The sequence below is a fragment of the Rattus rattus genome, chromosome 9 (genome assembly GCF_011064425.1).
Source record: "Rattus rattus isolate New Zealand chromosome 9, Rrattus_CSIRO_v1, whole genome shotgun sequence".
Classification (NCBI taxonomy): domain Eukaryota; kingdom Metazoa; phylum Chordata; class Mammalia; order Rodentia; family Muridae; genus Rattus; species Rattus rattus.
The window spans coordinates 33,830,375-33,847,598 of record NC_046162.1 but is presented as its reverse complement, the minus strand read 5'-3'; positions in this window follow the sequence as shown (position 1 = coordinate 33,847,598).

Here is a 17,224-nt window from a genome sequence, read left to right as displayed (position 1 = left end):
GCAGAATGTTCATTCCCTGGTGCCCTGGAACTTGCCCTCTCCTGTCTGTCTTTATCTTGATCTTTAAGTTAAGACATGGATGTTAGATGAGGCAAGTCCCCATCACAGTTGAATACCCCTACAAATGGGAGCAGGAGAAGTGTACAACCATTGTTCCTAAGGAAGCCCCCTATCCCTAAATCCTAACTGGCAGAATAACTTGGCACAGAGAATTGCAGATCTCAGGCTTAAAAAGCTCTATAGGATCTTGACAGAACATTGGCGTCAGCTCCCAAGTTTGACCTGTGGTCCTGATTGATCAGTCTTGAGGTGTGGCATTCAATAAACCATCCCTAATTGATGGCGATTGGTCAGAGTGGTTTGTGTAGTGATTCCCAGACCCCAACATTGTAAAGGGCAAGGAAACTACTTTTGCAGTTGTAAAGTTGACTGCAGACTCACAAGTGAGAAAGAGGGTCATAAAGCCTAGAAAGAAAGCCATCAAAGAGAACTCTTAAACAGTGTGATAAGGATGCTGAAATGTAGGTCTCAGTACTTGCTGGCTTCTGATGGTGTACGTAGGACTCAGTTTTTCTTAAGGTCCTGGCCACTGGGAGTTTGATCATGCTCCTGTTGGGGTCCATGAGTTGACCCATAAACCACACGAACAGTGATCTCAGTCAAGCAGAGATGGTTTTTTGAATACACACCCTAAGACTGATTGATCAGGGTTATGTGGAGAGCTCTTGGGGTCACTTCTAGAAATTTGGCAGGAATTTGACATTGCCTAGGACAAGGAAGTAGGCTCAAGAGCTTGATCATCTTGATAGGTCCCTGAATACCACAGGACTTTTTTTTATTGCCTTGTCTGTTCCTTGACCTAGAACTGACCATATTCTTTGTATGTACCTAGAATGATATAAGAGCAGAGTGGAAAAAAAATAAACCCACTTCAGCCTTAGCACTGGCTGCAGTCATGCTATAGTGTTGTCTAAGTGTCTTTTTCTTTTCAATCCTTGCTCCCTCGAGACCCAGTTGGCTGACTGAGTTGACTTGGGTGGGGTCATAGCAAAGAATTTGGGGGCTGAGGCTATGGGCATGAACATTTCTCAGGGCTGGCTTATAAAGGGAAAAAAACCATAAAAGTTATAGTGAGATCATACACAGGTACAAGAAGAGCTTCCCGGTGGTCAGCTCTGACTCAAGCCATTTTAGACATAAGAGCTCATATTGACTTTTAATTTGATGGGTTCTACATAAAGCTTCATGGAATTTCTTAAGATTAACAAACCTCACAACATACAGAACATAACAGGGTTTGGGATCAGCATGACCTTTCTCTGAGTCAAGTAATTTTTCCATGTCAATGATTGGCAGGCACGTTACAGCAACAGTATGAAATGGCTGGCAAGCATGGAACAATATGGCCACAGCCATGGTGAGGGGCAGACCTCAGTACTCCACTGAGTATATGGAGACTACAAACTGGGCTTGTTTTGTTTGGTTTTCTTCTTTTCTTTTTTTGTGGCAAGAGGTCATAAGGGTGTTTGAGGTCAGACCCTGGAGAATAGGAAATGAGTATGATCTGGGTTCATGTTGTGAAAGTCCCAAATAACACTTAAAAATACTATGAGTTAAAAATTAAAATAGCGGGGTTGGGGATTTAGCTCAGTGGTAGAGCGCTTGCCTAGCAAGCGCAAGGCCCTGAGTTCGGTCCCCAGCTCCGGAAAAAAAAAAAATTAAAATAGCACTGCGAAGAAATGAAAGACAGCAGGGCTCAGGGGCCAAACCCAGAGTTGGCAGATCCAGTGTGGCCTCCACACCAGAGGAGGACCCACTGCTCCATCACACTGGCCTTTCCCACAGTCCTTGCTTTCTTGCTATCCCATGGTCTCCCCTCAACCCACATGGCTTCCTTTTGTTCATAGCGCCTCGTGGTGAAGATCAATTCCCCAATTGTTATCGATTAGCTACGGTCTTAGAGATGATTCTTTGCTGCAAAATAATAGACTAAAAACACTCTGTATGTCTCAAATTTTCTACCAAGGTTCAGATCAAGTAAGGATATGCTAATTTATTAATTTAGCCAGCCATGGTAACCCATATCTTTAATCTTAGGATTCAGAATTGGGAAGACAGAGCCAAGAGACTGCACATTTGTACATTGTGAATTCTAGGATCACCAGGACTACACGGAGAGACCCTGCCTCAAAAAAAGAAAATTGAAGTAGTTGATGTAATCGATTTTACCACTTTAGCTGATATATTCAATTGAGATCGTGTTTTGCTATGTAGCATAAACATTCCAGAAATCTGGGCCATCCCTCCCCCCCCCAACTCAGCCTCCTGAGATGGGATTAAAGGCTCCTGGTTAATCTTTGCTGATCCACCCTACACATCCAGGTAGGCTGGGTCTGACTCATTCATAACCCAGAGCTTTATAAACAACTGGATCTGCACCTGCTTGTCAGATTTCTAGAAGCCCAGGAAAGTGAGGACAGCTCTTCCTCCACACCGCAGACGCTTTCGTCCACCAGGACACAGCAAACTCAAGCTCCAAGACTTCGTGGAGCACACACAACTCAGGAAAAATGTAGATGATTTGAAGGGTGTGTGTGAGTATCAACTCTTGTGTTTTGTGGAGGAAACCTGGAGTGTTTGTTTTCAATTCTGCTCAAAATTTTATAGCTAAATGTGTGTCTCTGGCATGGATCTCCTCTCCATGTGAATAGGAACTCATCTGGTGCTCACAGCAAGCCTCACAGAACTCGGAGCCTGCCTCCACCTCTAAGGAAAGAGCTGGCGTTGTAGCAACATGCTGAGCATGGTTCTTATCTTTCTCTGGACCTATAGTTAGTTATTTGGTCATAGAATTTGTCTGATACCTTAATATGTTTGAAGCAAAGCTGGGGTTTTATGAAGAGATATTATATGTGTTTCTATCACTAGGATAATAGAAAAAAATTGGGAAGAAAGAGAAATGGAAGGAGAGGCTCAGGTGTTCTCAAAGGAGTGGGGGGGCTTCAGTTTTTACCTTTCACTCCAACAGGGGCCTCCTCCAATGCTCATGGATGTTTCCTCTGGTTACTCTTCACCACCAAGGTTTTCCCTTAGGTGAGAATGGACCGGCATCTGTAGATCAGGAGTGAAGAGTCCATTGTCTTTGTGATGCTGCAAGGCGCTGGTTCCAGAATCTGTTCACAGCTAAGAGACAGATTCGTGTTGCATGATAACGGTTTTAACATATTCTTTATTCTTTTCTGAGCAGAGAGAAGCAAACCAAGGTGAAAGTTTGGGAAACACCAAAGTATCCAATGTGGGAAAGAGTGTGAAGGAGGAAGAACAAAGGCCCTCAGGTATTCAGAGGCGACTCTGAGGAAAAAAAAGTATTCTGTCCTATTTGTTTTTTTCTGAGACTTACAGGCTTATGTGAGACCCCAGATGTGGACAGCTGTGTCAAGAATAGATTTGTACTCTGTGTTCCCAGGTTTCTGTCCTTTCAAGAGACCCTGAGACTTGGAGGTTGTTAGTGCCTCCCTGGAAGTCTAGGTATTCAGGTAGCACTTGTCCTGTAGCCGCCCTTTCTAGTCCTATGACTGAAGACACCTACGTATACTTGTAAGTGAGTGTGTTCCACACTGCTAAGAGCAGGACGGATAACAAGTCTGAGTTTGCATGCACATGTTCCTAATGCCCTGGTGTCTGAATGAAGACATCTCTGGCTTGCCAGTGTGCAGAAAGGGTCTCTAAGGAGCTCAGATGCACATGTGCATTGCATCAAAGGCACTCATCACAGCCCTCCCGTCCCTTGCAGGTCGTTCCCTGTAGCTCATGGACCGACTCTGAAATCAGGGTCTTCCTGCAGGAGTGGGAAGTGGAACAGGAAGTGGGCCAACCAGGCAGGAAGATCCACAAGAAGACCAAGTTTTTTTGCCAGCGCCTCTATCATCAGGGCCTGAAGAAGAGCTGGAAAAGCTGTTTCACCTACTGCTGAGCCTGCAGGATCTGCACAGGACGCTTGTAATGAGAGACCAGGGATTGAACCTTGTTTTCTCCCTTATTCAGAGGTTCTGTACAGGATCCTGGGCTCCACTCCCATGAAAGCTGGTTCCCAGGTTAGTCTCTTCTGTATCCCCCTTCTGGTTCTCTAGAGAGCAGCATCAGGTGACCTGTCCTTCATGAGCACAGAGCAGAGCACACCGTGTGGGAATCCCCATTCCCACAGGCCTCCACTGCACATAGCAGCATAAATGTCTGTCCTCTCTGTTTGTCTGTGTTCCTCTGTCACCCCAAGATATTGAAATTTGGACCTGTTCAGAGTAGACCAAGCCACACAGGACAGACCATTGCTAGACGTGATTCAGAAAAAGTGAAGGTGACACACTTATGAATTCTGTTTCTTCTCCCTCTCAGGTCCTTTCTATAAGTCACAGAGCTTAGAGACTCCTTGAATAGACAGCCTGGGACTAAAACAAAACAAAACAAAGCAACAACAACAAAATGCTCAGAGAAATATAGCAGAAGCAATTCTTGTTTAAGAAGCTTTGTTGAATAGAAAAATCAGCACTGCAACTAGAGTAGCCCCACAAGCATTTTCCAAAGCCAGTCATTTCCCAGCCAGCAGAGGCCAGCAAGGGAGGTCTGAATTGAGGGGACTTGTGCTGGCCTGAAGAGCTAACGTCTAGGTCTAAGAACAACTTCCTAGAATGGAGGAGGGCTTAGGGTCTGGTGAAGCAGCTCCCATTTCAGATGGAAAGCAGAAACACATCTTGCGTGTGAGCCGAAAGACTGGGGTACGGCCAAGCACAGGACAGCATCTGAGCAGACACAGACTGAGAGCAAACAAGTAATCCAAGCAACAGAACTTCTAACCAGGTAAAAAATGTTTAAAAGTCATGTTTTAATGTTAAGAAAAAAGGAAGGAGACTGTATATGAAAATTCATAGATAGATATAAATAATTTAAAACTGATAAATTTAAAGAAGTAAGACATTTGAAGATAAAAGACACAGTAACACGGGACCTTAGGACTTTATCTAATGCCTTTTGAAATGGTTCAAAGATAGGAACAAAAAGAAAAAGGGGGGTTGGGATTTAGCTCAGTGGTAGAGCGCTTACCCTAGCAAGTACAAGGCCCTGGGTTCGGTCCCCAGCTCCAAAAAAAAAAAAAAAAAAAAAGAAAAGAAAAAGGGACAATTAACCCAGGTGAGATGGATACATTAGCAAGTATGATTACTGTCATAAACCTTATATTGGTAATCATAATGGCTTTTTATACCTTCTATATACATACATATACATACATATATATATATACATTCATATACATACATATATACATATACATACACACACACACACACACACACACACACACACATATATATATATATCTTTTTATACCTTATCAAGGCGGGAGCGTGACAGTATCGCAGCATTCAGGCAGGCATGGTGCAGGAGGAGCTGAGTTCTACATCTTCACCCGAAGGAAGCCAGGAACAGACTGAACATCCTCGGGCAGCTGGGAGGAGGGTCTCCAAGCCCACCCCACAGTGACACACTTCCTCCAACAAGGCCACACCTTCTAATAGTGCCACTCCCTGGGTCAAACATATGCAAACCATCACACAGCCCTTGAAAGCTATTATTACAAACTGTTTAGGATAATTAAGAAATCGAAGTTAGTTGGTGAATCAAACTTGTGGACATACTCGGTGCTAGTTTACTTTATTACAGAAATAAGCTTTATTTAGGCTTTTGGAGATGTTCTCAAAGTTGAACAGATAGTAAATAGCTACAAACAAATGACGTTTCCTATTCAGATATAATAAAGATAGATGGTCTTCAAACACTTCAGTGATCTACGGAATATGGCATTTAAAATGTTTTTGATACCCCATATTTTGCTTTAGCCACCATACTTGTGAGAAATGGGTACCATTTGAGGTGGGAATATAGATCTCTGCATTATTTTGATGCAGAAACTCTGTTCCCCAAAGATTATTCGGAACATGTGTAACCTATGGTTGCGAGGCTGTCGTTATGCCTTCTGGACCTATATACATTGTAATTTTGTACATTTTGTTTAATCTCATCAGAGCTCATAGTTTCCAATCCTATCAGTGTTGAATTTACTTTCAAATTCGTCATTCAGGAGGCTATTCTTCTATAGTTAAAACAGAGACATCAGTTCCAGATTTAATCTATTCTATAAAAGTTTTTCCTCTAATGTTAATTAATTAATTAATTAATTAATTAATTCTACATACTGGCCCATGTTTCCCCTCCCTCCTCTCATCCCAGTCCCTTCTCTGTATTCCCTTTATCCTTACCAACCCACTCCTCTTCTGAAGGTTTCTTTTCAGAGAGGGCAGGCCTCCCAAGGCTATCAACCAGTCATTGCATATCAAGTCACAGTAATGTTGGGATTATCCACAAATATTATATTTAATGACTATAAAAACGTATGTCCCTCTGTTCTCAATTGTTAATTGATGACCTGGCAGTGCCAGGTTAGCAGGATATGTAAATGTTGCTCTCCGGCCCAAAAGAAAGGTAAACTACAATGGGGAAGGTCTGTAACACCCAAAGTCAATGATTAAGATGAATAAGGATTGTGGCTTTTTGCATAATAAAGAGCTGGAAGCTGAAGCTGGGGCAGAAGGACCAGGCAGAGAGCCAGAAGAGCCAGAGAGAAGAATAGGAGCAAGACAGAGAGGTAAAGAAGTGAGAGCAACATGGAGGGAGAAAATGGCAGAGAAGTCAGGTTATGGTAGAAGCCAGCTGTGAGACTGCCCCAGCAAAAAGGCCAACAGCCTTAAACATGAACAACAGCCCCACGTATTTATTATTAAACCGCAAGTGGGACCCCTAAAAGCCTTGCAGTATATGGAGCTCAATGCGGGGCATGAGCTCCAGGACAGGACCTGAGATCCAGATTAGGCACAAGTTCTAGACACGAGATCTGGATGAGAAAATCTAGACACCGGTGCATGGGACAAAGATATCCATCAAAGATGGAGAAGCTGAAATCCCAGACCTCAGAGTTGGTAATGAATACTCAGAACAGGCAGTCCTCAGAGGACAGAGTTTAGGGAAGATGCTTAAGTACTGAAACAAATATTAAGTTTGAAATAAGCAGAAATGTTTTGTAAATGTTTGTAGACACTAAAAAATAGGGGGAAAACTGAGTCTAGACAGTCACGGAAATATTAAATTTCAATATAATAAAGTGAAGTCTCCAGAGGAAAGAGAATATTAGTGAGATTAAACAAGAAAATATTTTCTGTGTTAAAAGTGGAAAACATAATGGCAGAAGACATTTGGACCTCATATGGTTTCATTTTAGTCATCACCATGGGAGCCAATTATAATACTGTGGTGGTTTGAATATGCTTGGCCCATGGGAAGTGGCACTATTATGAGTGTGGCCTTGTTGGAATAGGTATGGCACGGTGCAGGAGGAGCTGAGGGTTCAACATCTTCATCTGAAGGCTGCTAGCAGAATACTGGCTTCCAGGCAGCCAGAATGAGAGTCTTAAAGCCCACAGTGACACACCTACTCCAACAGGGCTACATCACACCACTCAAAATCATATAATTCCAAATATTGGAAAGATTTAATATTGGAAGCTGGCCCTCATTATACAATTGTGTATCCGTGGAAATACACCTAGAGAAGGCTTCAGCTATGAAGCAACATAAAACCAGAGGTATTAATATTGTCACCAAATAGTTCTTAGGTGAAGGTAAATATGGGGAGGACAAATGCAGATTCTGTTTGATGACGCCACCTTAGAGCAATGTGTACAGTATATTTAAATGCTTGGGATGAGGTTGAACAACGAGGAAGACACTCTGAACCATTTACCAAGATAATCCAGGACTCAAGTGAATCTTTTACTGATTTTTTTTTACAAATCAGTTTAACTGGTTTAACTTTAGTTGTAAGTAGAGCAATATCATATCCAGATGCAAAAGAAGTATTACTTGAGTCGTTATCTTTGAGAATGCTAATGCCAAATACAAAAAGGCTGTTAGATTTTTGACCATTTAAATCTGGCTAAAGGCCAGATTCACACTTATCTGTGACTAGATTAAAATTACTGTGAAAATTGGATTTAATGCCTATAATTCATTGGGATTGGACAGGCAATTGCAAAAATTATGAGAGTTCAGAATGTCTGATGCTTTGGCTGTGGAAGACTGGGTCATTTCCTAAAGGACTGTACTCAAGTAGTTTCTAAGAATAATATTTTCTCTGTTGATAATTCAGGGAGAAAACTTCCTGGGATATGTGGAAGATGTGGAAAGAATGGATAAAGGGCTTACGAACATAGATCATTGAGATTCCAAGTCAATCCCCTACAATTGAGATGTTGTCTAGGTGGCTTTGCTTGCCCCCTTCCCCTGCTTCCCCAACCCCTAAACCTCCAAAACAACATGAGCCACTTACTCCCTGTCAGCCAAGGAGAGACTGTTCTAGAGAGCAACTACAAAAATTAATGACTGATAAGACAGACAGTGCTACTCTAAGCTTAACTACTCTGATGGATAAAACAAGGTACCAATAAAACAGTATTTTTGGCAAACTGCTATAAATGATCAGAGACCAAAGTTGAAATTACAATTAGATGGAATTGAGATTGAAGGCCTAGTGGATTGTAGGGCAGATGTACCAATAATTTTACAAGATTCTTGGAATTAACTTGGCCACTTCAACAGTTCCTAGGAATTGGAACATTGTCTCGGGTAAAATAAAAATGTAAATGGATTAAATGTATACTAGCAGAAGGTCAGATAGGAGGATTAAGGCCATATGTGGCAGTTATAGCCATGAATTTATGGGAATTTATGGAATTATTGCAACAGCGGGAAACCCAGATTAGCATTCATTCAACTTCAGGGACAAGCTGTAAAATAGGAGATATTCCTGATAAAGGTGCTGAAAAATGTTATAAAAAACAATTACAGACTGTTCAGGCAGTTCATAGGCAAGACACAGAAGAAGTTGGCTGTCAAAATTTATAAGGAGAATCACTCTTGATAGAGTAGCAATTGCCCTATCATCGAAATGGTTAGCTAACAAGCCTGTTTGGGTAGAGCAATGCTCCTTAAGTAAGGAAAGTCTACAGGCCCTAGAATAGCTGGTCCAAGAGCAGTTTGACGTTCAATATATAGAAGAGTACATCAGCCCTTGGAATTTTCCTATATCTATAATTAAAAAGAAATCCGGAAAACGGAAGTTGCTAAATGATCAAAGAGCCATTAATAAGGTAGCACAGCCTGTGGGTTCCTTACAACCTGGATTCCCTTTAATTTCTTTGTTACCGAGGACATAGCCTACTACAATGACTTATTCAAAAGATTGCTTTTTCTCAATACCCATGCAAGAACAAGATAGAGAGAAGTTTGCTTTCACTGTGCCCATATTTAACCACAGACAGCCCATTAAAAGTTATCAGAAAGTTATTAAAAGTTATTAAAAGTGGGAGATTTTACCACAAGAAATGTTAAACAGCCTCACCTTGTGTCAGTATTCTGTACAACAGTCATTAGAAATAATTTGCAAAATTTTCTCTATCAACAATTTTATCATTATATGGATGATAACTTGTTGCTTGATTCTGATACAGATACTTTGGGAGAAAATGTTTGTTAAAAAAAAAAAGAATTTTGCTATGTTAGGGGATACAAATGCTCCTGAAAAAAATAGGAGATTCTATTAATTCTCTAGGATATAAATTAGGTCTATAAAAATTCAGCAACAGAGTATACAGATCAGAAGAGATCAGTTACAAACTCTTAACGATTTTCAAAATTTGCTGGGAGATATTAGCTGGCTTCATCCTACAATTGGATTAACTACTCAAGAGTTAAGTTATTTATTTCAAACCTTACAAGGTGATTTAGACTTAAGTAGTCCAACAAAACTTATCTGCTGAAGCTGAGGGAAAATTGGTTCTGGCAGGAAGAGATTACAGGATGCACATGTAGATTACTTGCATTTCAAGCTTGACTGCATTTTGGTTATTTTACCTTCTACTCATACTCCCATAGGAATTCTTATACAGAGAGAAAACAATATCTTGGACTGGATAATTTTTAGAACATAAACAGAGTGAAAGATTAAAAACCTGTATAGGAAATGTTTCTGATTTGATTGTGAAAGGAAGAGTAAGACTTCGGAAATTAACAGAAACATACCTAGTAGAGAGTACAGTGGCTTATACTAATGCCGAAATTACTTTGTTGTGGGTAATCAATGAAGATTGGCAAAGAGCTTGCAATTTTTTGGGGGGCGAAATTAACAACAAATACCCCAAAAGCACATTCCAGTTTATAAAGAGAACTAATTTGATTTTCTTCTTATAGTGTGATGGCTAGTCCCAGTTGTCAGCTTGATAGTATCTGGAATGAACTACAATCCAGAAATGGAGGGCACACTTATGACCCAATGAATCAATGAAACAAAGAGTTGGTTCTTTAGGATAAATCCAAGCCTTATGCAAACTAACTCAAGGGCAGGGGAGGGGAAAAGGAGGAGGAGGGAGGGAGGAGGAGGAGGAGAGAGAGAGAGAGAGAGAGAGAGAGAGAGAGAGAATGAATCAAAATTAACAAAATCAGAAAGGAAAAGGGGGGGTTAGGGGATTTAGCTCAGTGGTTAGCAAAGTGCAAAGCCCTGGGTTGGTCCCCAGCTCAAAAAAAAAAGAAAAAAAAAAAAAAAAAAAGGAAAAGGAATATAACAAAAGATATCCAGGAAATCTAAAGAATCATTAGGTCACACTTCAAAAACCTGTACTCCACAAAATTGAAAAATCTAAATGAAATGGAAACTTCTCTTGATAGATTCCACTTACCAAAGTTAAATCAAGAACAGGTAAACAATCCTATAGTCCTATAAGCCGTAACGGAAATATAAGCAGTCATTAAGAGTCTCTCTCCCCCAAATAAGTCAGGACCAGATGGTTTTAGCACAGAATTCACTAGACTTTTAAAGAAGATCTAATACCAATACTCCTTAAATTATTTCACAAAAAAGAAACAGAAGGAACATTGCCATTTTTTAAATGAGGCCATAGTCACCCTGATACCCAAACCCCACAAAGACCAACAAAAAAAAAAAAAAAAGAGAGAGAATTTCAGACCACATTCCCTTATGAGTATTGATGCAAAAATACTCACTAAAATATTTACGAACAATTCAAGAATGCATTAAAAATATAATTCACCATGATCACCATGAGATGCATGGGTGGTTCAACATATGAAAATCTGTCAATGTAACCCACCATATAAATAACTAAAATAAAAAAACCAGGGGCTGGGGATTTAGCTCAGTGGTAGAGCGCTTACCTAGGAAGCGCAGGGCCCGGGTTCGGTCCCCACTCAAAAAAAAAAAAAAGAATCAAAAAAAAAAAAAAAACCACATGACCTCATTAGAAACTGAAAAAGCCTATGACACAATCCAACACCCTTTTATGAAAAAGGTCTTTAGGGATGCAGGGAACATACCTAAACATAATAAAGACAATATATAGCAAGCCAATAGCTTGCTATTGGAGAGAAACTCAAAGCAATTTCACTAAAAGTAGGACCAAGAAAAGGCTATCCACTCTCTCTCTCTCCATATCTATTCCATATAGCACTTAAAGTTCTAGCTAGAGCAATAAGACAACTAAAGGATATTAAGGGGAAGAAGTCAAAGTATTGCTATTTGCAGATGATATGATAGTATACATAAGCAACCCCAAAAATTCTACCAAGGAACTCCTATAGCTGATAAACACCTTCAATGAATGGCTGGATACAAAATTAACTTAAAAAAAAATCAATAGCCCTTCTATATACAAACTTTAAACAGGCTATAGAAGAAATCACAGAAATAATACCTTTCACAACAGCCACAAATAATATGAAATATCTTGGCGTAACTCTAACCAAGCGAGTGAAGACCTATATGACAAAATCTTTGAAGAAGGAAACTGAAGAACATATCAGAAGATGGAAGATATCTGTTCATGAATTGATCAGATTAACCACAGTGAAAAGGGCCATCTTTTAAAAAGCAATCTACAGATTCAATGCAAGTCACATCAAAATTCCAACACATGGGGCTGGAGAGTTGGCTCAGTGGTTAAGAGCGCTGATTGCTCTTCCAGAGGTCTTGAGTTCAAATCCCAGCAACCACATGGTGGCTTACAACCATCTATAATGAGATCTGATGCCCTCTTCTGGTTTGTCTGAAGACAGCTACAGTGTACTTATATATAAAATAAATTTTAAAAAAAGAGAAAAATCCAATACAATCTTTTATAAACTTTGAAAGGAAAATACTCAACTTCATATGGAAAACAAAAAACCTAGGTTAACTGAAAGAACCCTGAAGAATAAAAGAACTTCCAGAGATATCACATCCTTTATTTTAAGTTGTGCTACAGAACAACAGTAATAAAAACCATGTGGTATTGGCATAAAAACAGACAGGCTGTTCAATGAAATATAATAGAAGACCCAGATAAATCCATGAAGCTATGAACACTTGATTTTTGACAAAGACAAAATTATATAATAAAAATGAAAACATCTTCAACAAATGGTGCTGGTCTAACTGGATATCTGAATGCATAAGAAAGCAATCAGTTCCCTATTTATTGTCCTGTACAAAACTCAAGTCCAAGTAGATCAAAGACCGCAACAAAAACCAGAGACACTAACCCTAACAGAGAAAGTTGGAATAGCCGTGGACTCATTGCACAGGAGACAACTTCCGGCACAGAACACCAATTGCAAGGGCACTAAAATCGACAATTAAAAACTGAGAGCTCACGAAACTGAAAACATCTGTTTTTCAAAGGCAAAAGACACAATCAAAAGGATAAAATATAGCCTACGGAGTGGGAAAGGATCTTCACCAACCTCACATCTGACAGAGGACTAATATCCAAAATATATAAAGAACTCAAGAAACTAGACATCAACAAGACAATACAATTAAAAATGGGGTACAGATCTAAACAGAGATTCTCAATAGAGGAATCTTAAATGACTGAGGAGCACTTAAAGAAATCCTCAACGTCTTTAACCATCAGGGGAATGTGACTAAAAATGACTCTGAGATCCCATCTTATATCCCTCAGAATGGCCAAGATTAAAAGCATAAGTGACTGCTCATGCTGGCAAGGATGTGGGGCAAGGCAAACACTCCTTTATTGCTGGTGGGAGTGCAAACTTGTATAGCCACTTTGGAAAGCAACGTGATGGTTTTTTCAGAAAATTGACAATCAATTTACTTTAATACCCAGCTATATCACTCCTGGGTATATATTCAAAGGACTTTCAACCGTACCACAAGGACACTTGCTCAGTTAAGTTCATAATAGCTTTATTCGTAATAGCCAGACACTGGAAACAACCTAGATGTCCCTCACCCAAAGAATGGATAAAGAAAAAGTATACTTACACAATGGAGCATTATTCAGTTGTTAAAAAACAATGACACCATGAAATTTGCATGCAAATGGATGGGAGTAGAAAGGATCATCCTGAGTGAGGGAGCCTAGGCCCAGAGAGTCAGACATGGTAGAGACTCACTTATAAGTAGATATTAGCCGCAAAGTAAAAGATAAGCACGCTGCAACTCACAGACTCACAGACCCAAAGAAGCTAAGGAACAAGGAGGGCTCAAGCGGGGTGGGGGTGGGGCGCATGAATCTCACTGAGAAGGGTTAGCTGGAGGGAGGGAACTGAATGGGTGGTGGGGATGGGGTTGGAACAGGAGGGATCAGGTCGGGGAAGGATGGAGGGAGAGAATACTAGGAGAGACAACTAGCATCAGGGAACATCTCTAGGACGAGCTAGCAACCTAACATAGTGGAAAGTCCCAGGAATCTGTGAGGGTGACCCTAGCTGAGACTCCTAGCAATGGGGGATATGGAGCCTGAACCAGCCATCTCCTGTAACCAGGCAAGATTTCCAGTAGAGGGATTCAACTACAAAAGCTTCAGTTTTACACTTTGTCCTGCCTACAAGATGTGCAGGGATAAAAGTGGTGCAGAAATTGGGGAGCGACAGCCAATGACTGGTCCAGCTTGGGACCCATGCCATGAGAGGGAGCCCAACCTGACACTGCCGGCAGGGCTGAGGACCCGGAGGCTGGATAGCTCAGAGATCTAGGGGAACCAAAAGTGCCTGGCCATTCCCCACTCCCGAAAGTCAACCAAATGAGAGCAACTGATAGAAACAGATGCAGAGAGTCATGGCTGAACATTAGGCAGAGCTTGGGGAATTCTTCAGAAGCAGGGGATGAAGGACTGTAGGAGCCAGAGAAACCCACAGAATCAACTAACCTGGGCTCATAGAGACTCAGACTAAACTACAAACTAGGGAGCCTACATGGAACTGACCTGGGCCCTCTGTAATATGTTATAGTTTTATAGCTTGGTCTTTACGTGGGACTCCCAACAGCGGGAACAGGGGCTGTTTCTAATTCTGAGGCCTGCCTGTGTGGGACCTTTTCCTCCTCTTGGGTTTCCTCTTCTAGCCTTAATAGGAGAGTGGGAGTGCCTAGTCTTTATGAGACTTGGTATGCCAGGCTGCTGTTTGATACCCATGAGAAACCTGCTCCCTTTAATGAATAGGAACAGTGTAGGAGTGGGTGGGGGAAAGGGGATGGAGAAGACTAGGAATAGAGGTCTGAAGGGAAACTAATTTTTTAAAAAACAAGAGGAAAACTTCTATAGCACTGATTCATTCTATGGCTGACGTCTTTATTATAACCATAGAAGAATGGCTGCCCAGATGTCCTGTTATGGAGGTAAATTCAATGCTGATAGGATTGGGAACTATGATTTCTAATGAGATTAAATGAAGTGCTACAAAATTATAATGTATAGGTCCAGAAGAGCTAATGACAACTTTAGGTTTGTCATGCTCTGATTAATCTCTGGGGAATAGACATTCTGCAACAAACTAATGCTATATTCCTACCTTTAATGCTACCTAATCTTCACAAGGGTAGTGGCTAATACAAAGATGGGATATCAAAAAGAGAAAGGATTGGGTAAAGACTTACTAGGGATTATTGAACCAATATTGCCACAAGGACGAAACCGTCAACATGGATTGGGTAATTCAGAGGCCATTGAAAAATACATGTAAAAACTGCAGGGAAATCAGGAGCTACTGGACATCCCTGTAGCCCCTTTTAAAAGAAAAGGTTACAGACTCTTCAGCAGTTAGTCTAAGAACAGCTGGAAAATGGGTGTATAGAACCCTCTTTTTCTCTCTGGAATTCTCCTGGTTTTGTAATTAAAAAGAAATCTAGTAAATGGAGATTATTGACTGATTCAGGAAACATTAATGCCACCACGTGGCCAATGGGAACTTTACAGCCTGGTTCACTTAACACCCACAGCTGTTCTTAAAGATTGGCCTTTAATAGTTCTGAATTTGACAGACTGCTTTCATCCTGATGATGAGGGACATTCAGCACTTTCTCAATCCTAAAGTACCTCAGCTCTGATATGAAAGATTCATGCATCACCTCAAGACAGGGCAAACTCCCCTACTATGTGTCAATACCATGTAGGAAAGGTTTTAGGGCCTGTGAGGAAGGCCTTGCCTCAGTCTCACATTATTTATTTTATGGATGGTATCCTGTTAGCCACCTCCAAAAGAGGAAGAGCTACACTTCATATATGACAGGACTCCAGATAGGCTACGTAAAAATGAGCCTATTACCACCCAGGAAAATGCCCAGAGATCAGACACTACAATATCTGGGGCAGCTACTAGTAATTAGAACAACTGTGAAACCATGATGAGATGTCCACTACACAAGACAATTTAAAAACACTTAACACTTTCGGACATTATTAGGCAGTATTAATTGGCTACATCCTACCTTAGGAAAGCCTGAGGTATGCCTTAGGAATACCTAAGTTGTTGAACGGTCTTTATATATTATCTCAAGAGGCAAGAAAAGAAACATAGGCATGTCAATCCAGACTAAAAGAGGCATTTGTGTATCCAGTGGATACGTCCCTTTCTTTCGACGTAATGATTTTCCTCTCTAAACTGGCTTCCACAGCTATTTCAGCACAACGGGACAAACCTTTGGAATGGATTTATTTAGATCATAAGGGTCATAAGGCATTAACTGCTTACCTTACTCTTGCTCACTTGGTAAATAAGGGAGGACCCGATGTCAACAATTACATTACCACTAGCCAGTAAGCAGTTTTTAAGAGCATTACCAAACACAATGGATTTTTACATCTCATTCATAGATTTTTGTTCAAGAATTAGAAATTTTATTTCAGCAGGCAAGCTATGGTATTTTCCTTATATGAACTCAATTTGTGACTAGCAAATTGTCCAACATAACCCCATTCCAAAGGTATTTATGTAACTTATTGATGGCTGGTCTAATGGTGTAGGACGGATTCTAGGCCTGGATATTAACCAATTTAGTACTTTCAGACAAACAGGTATATATGGCTGTTTTGGCTCCTACATTACAGTTAATTAGAAGACCCTTAGATGTTATGTCAGATTCTGCTTATATGGTAGGATTATTGCCAGCCATAAAAAGTGCTTTAATTTGCCTTCATATCCTGAGGGAAAGTTCCCTTTACTACAGAATCTACAATGATGGGTTAAGACACGCAAACGTTCTCTGCTTACTACATACGTGCCTGTGGGACCCTCCCCCCCACTTCCTGATTTCATTGCAGAAGAATAAGGACGCTAACGCAGGCGCACTCCCCTCTCTGGAATGAAAACGGCTAGCCAGGCAGAACATAAGGCTGAGGGAACAAAAAGCAAATGGCAGCCACGAAAGGGTGGGTGAGCCAACACATGGAGAGCTAAAGCAGTGAGTGCCATACTTAAAAAGAAAAAAGAGGAGCAGTGGGTCACGGACTGAGTCTTTGAGCCCTCAAAGAACTAATAAGTAGCACTAGTAACATAATTCCTCCCAGAAGCCCAAAGCACCTGAGTCTCAACAGATATTGCCATCACTGTGGATCAAGTGCCGACGAAATCTATGGAGCCCGATCTCAGCCGCCGCTCTGTTTATGTTTCTTCCTATCCTACGAATACGTCCGATGTTGAGACTAAATCAATCTTCGGTTATTTTTTCATTGCTGCAGATGAACCAAGGTCTGTGTAGCTGAACGATCCGTTGCTTGACCGCTCAGCTATATCTGCAGCTCTGGGCACGCCGCTCGTGTGGTGGAGAATT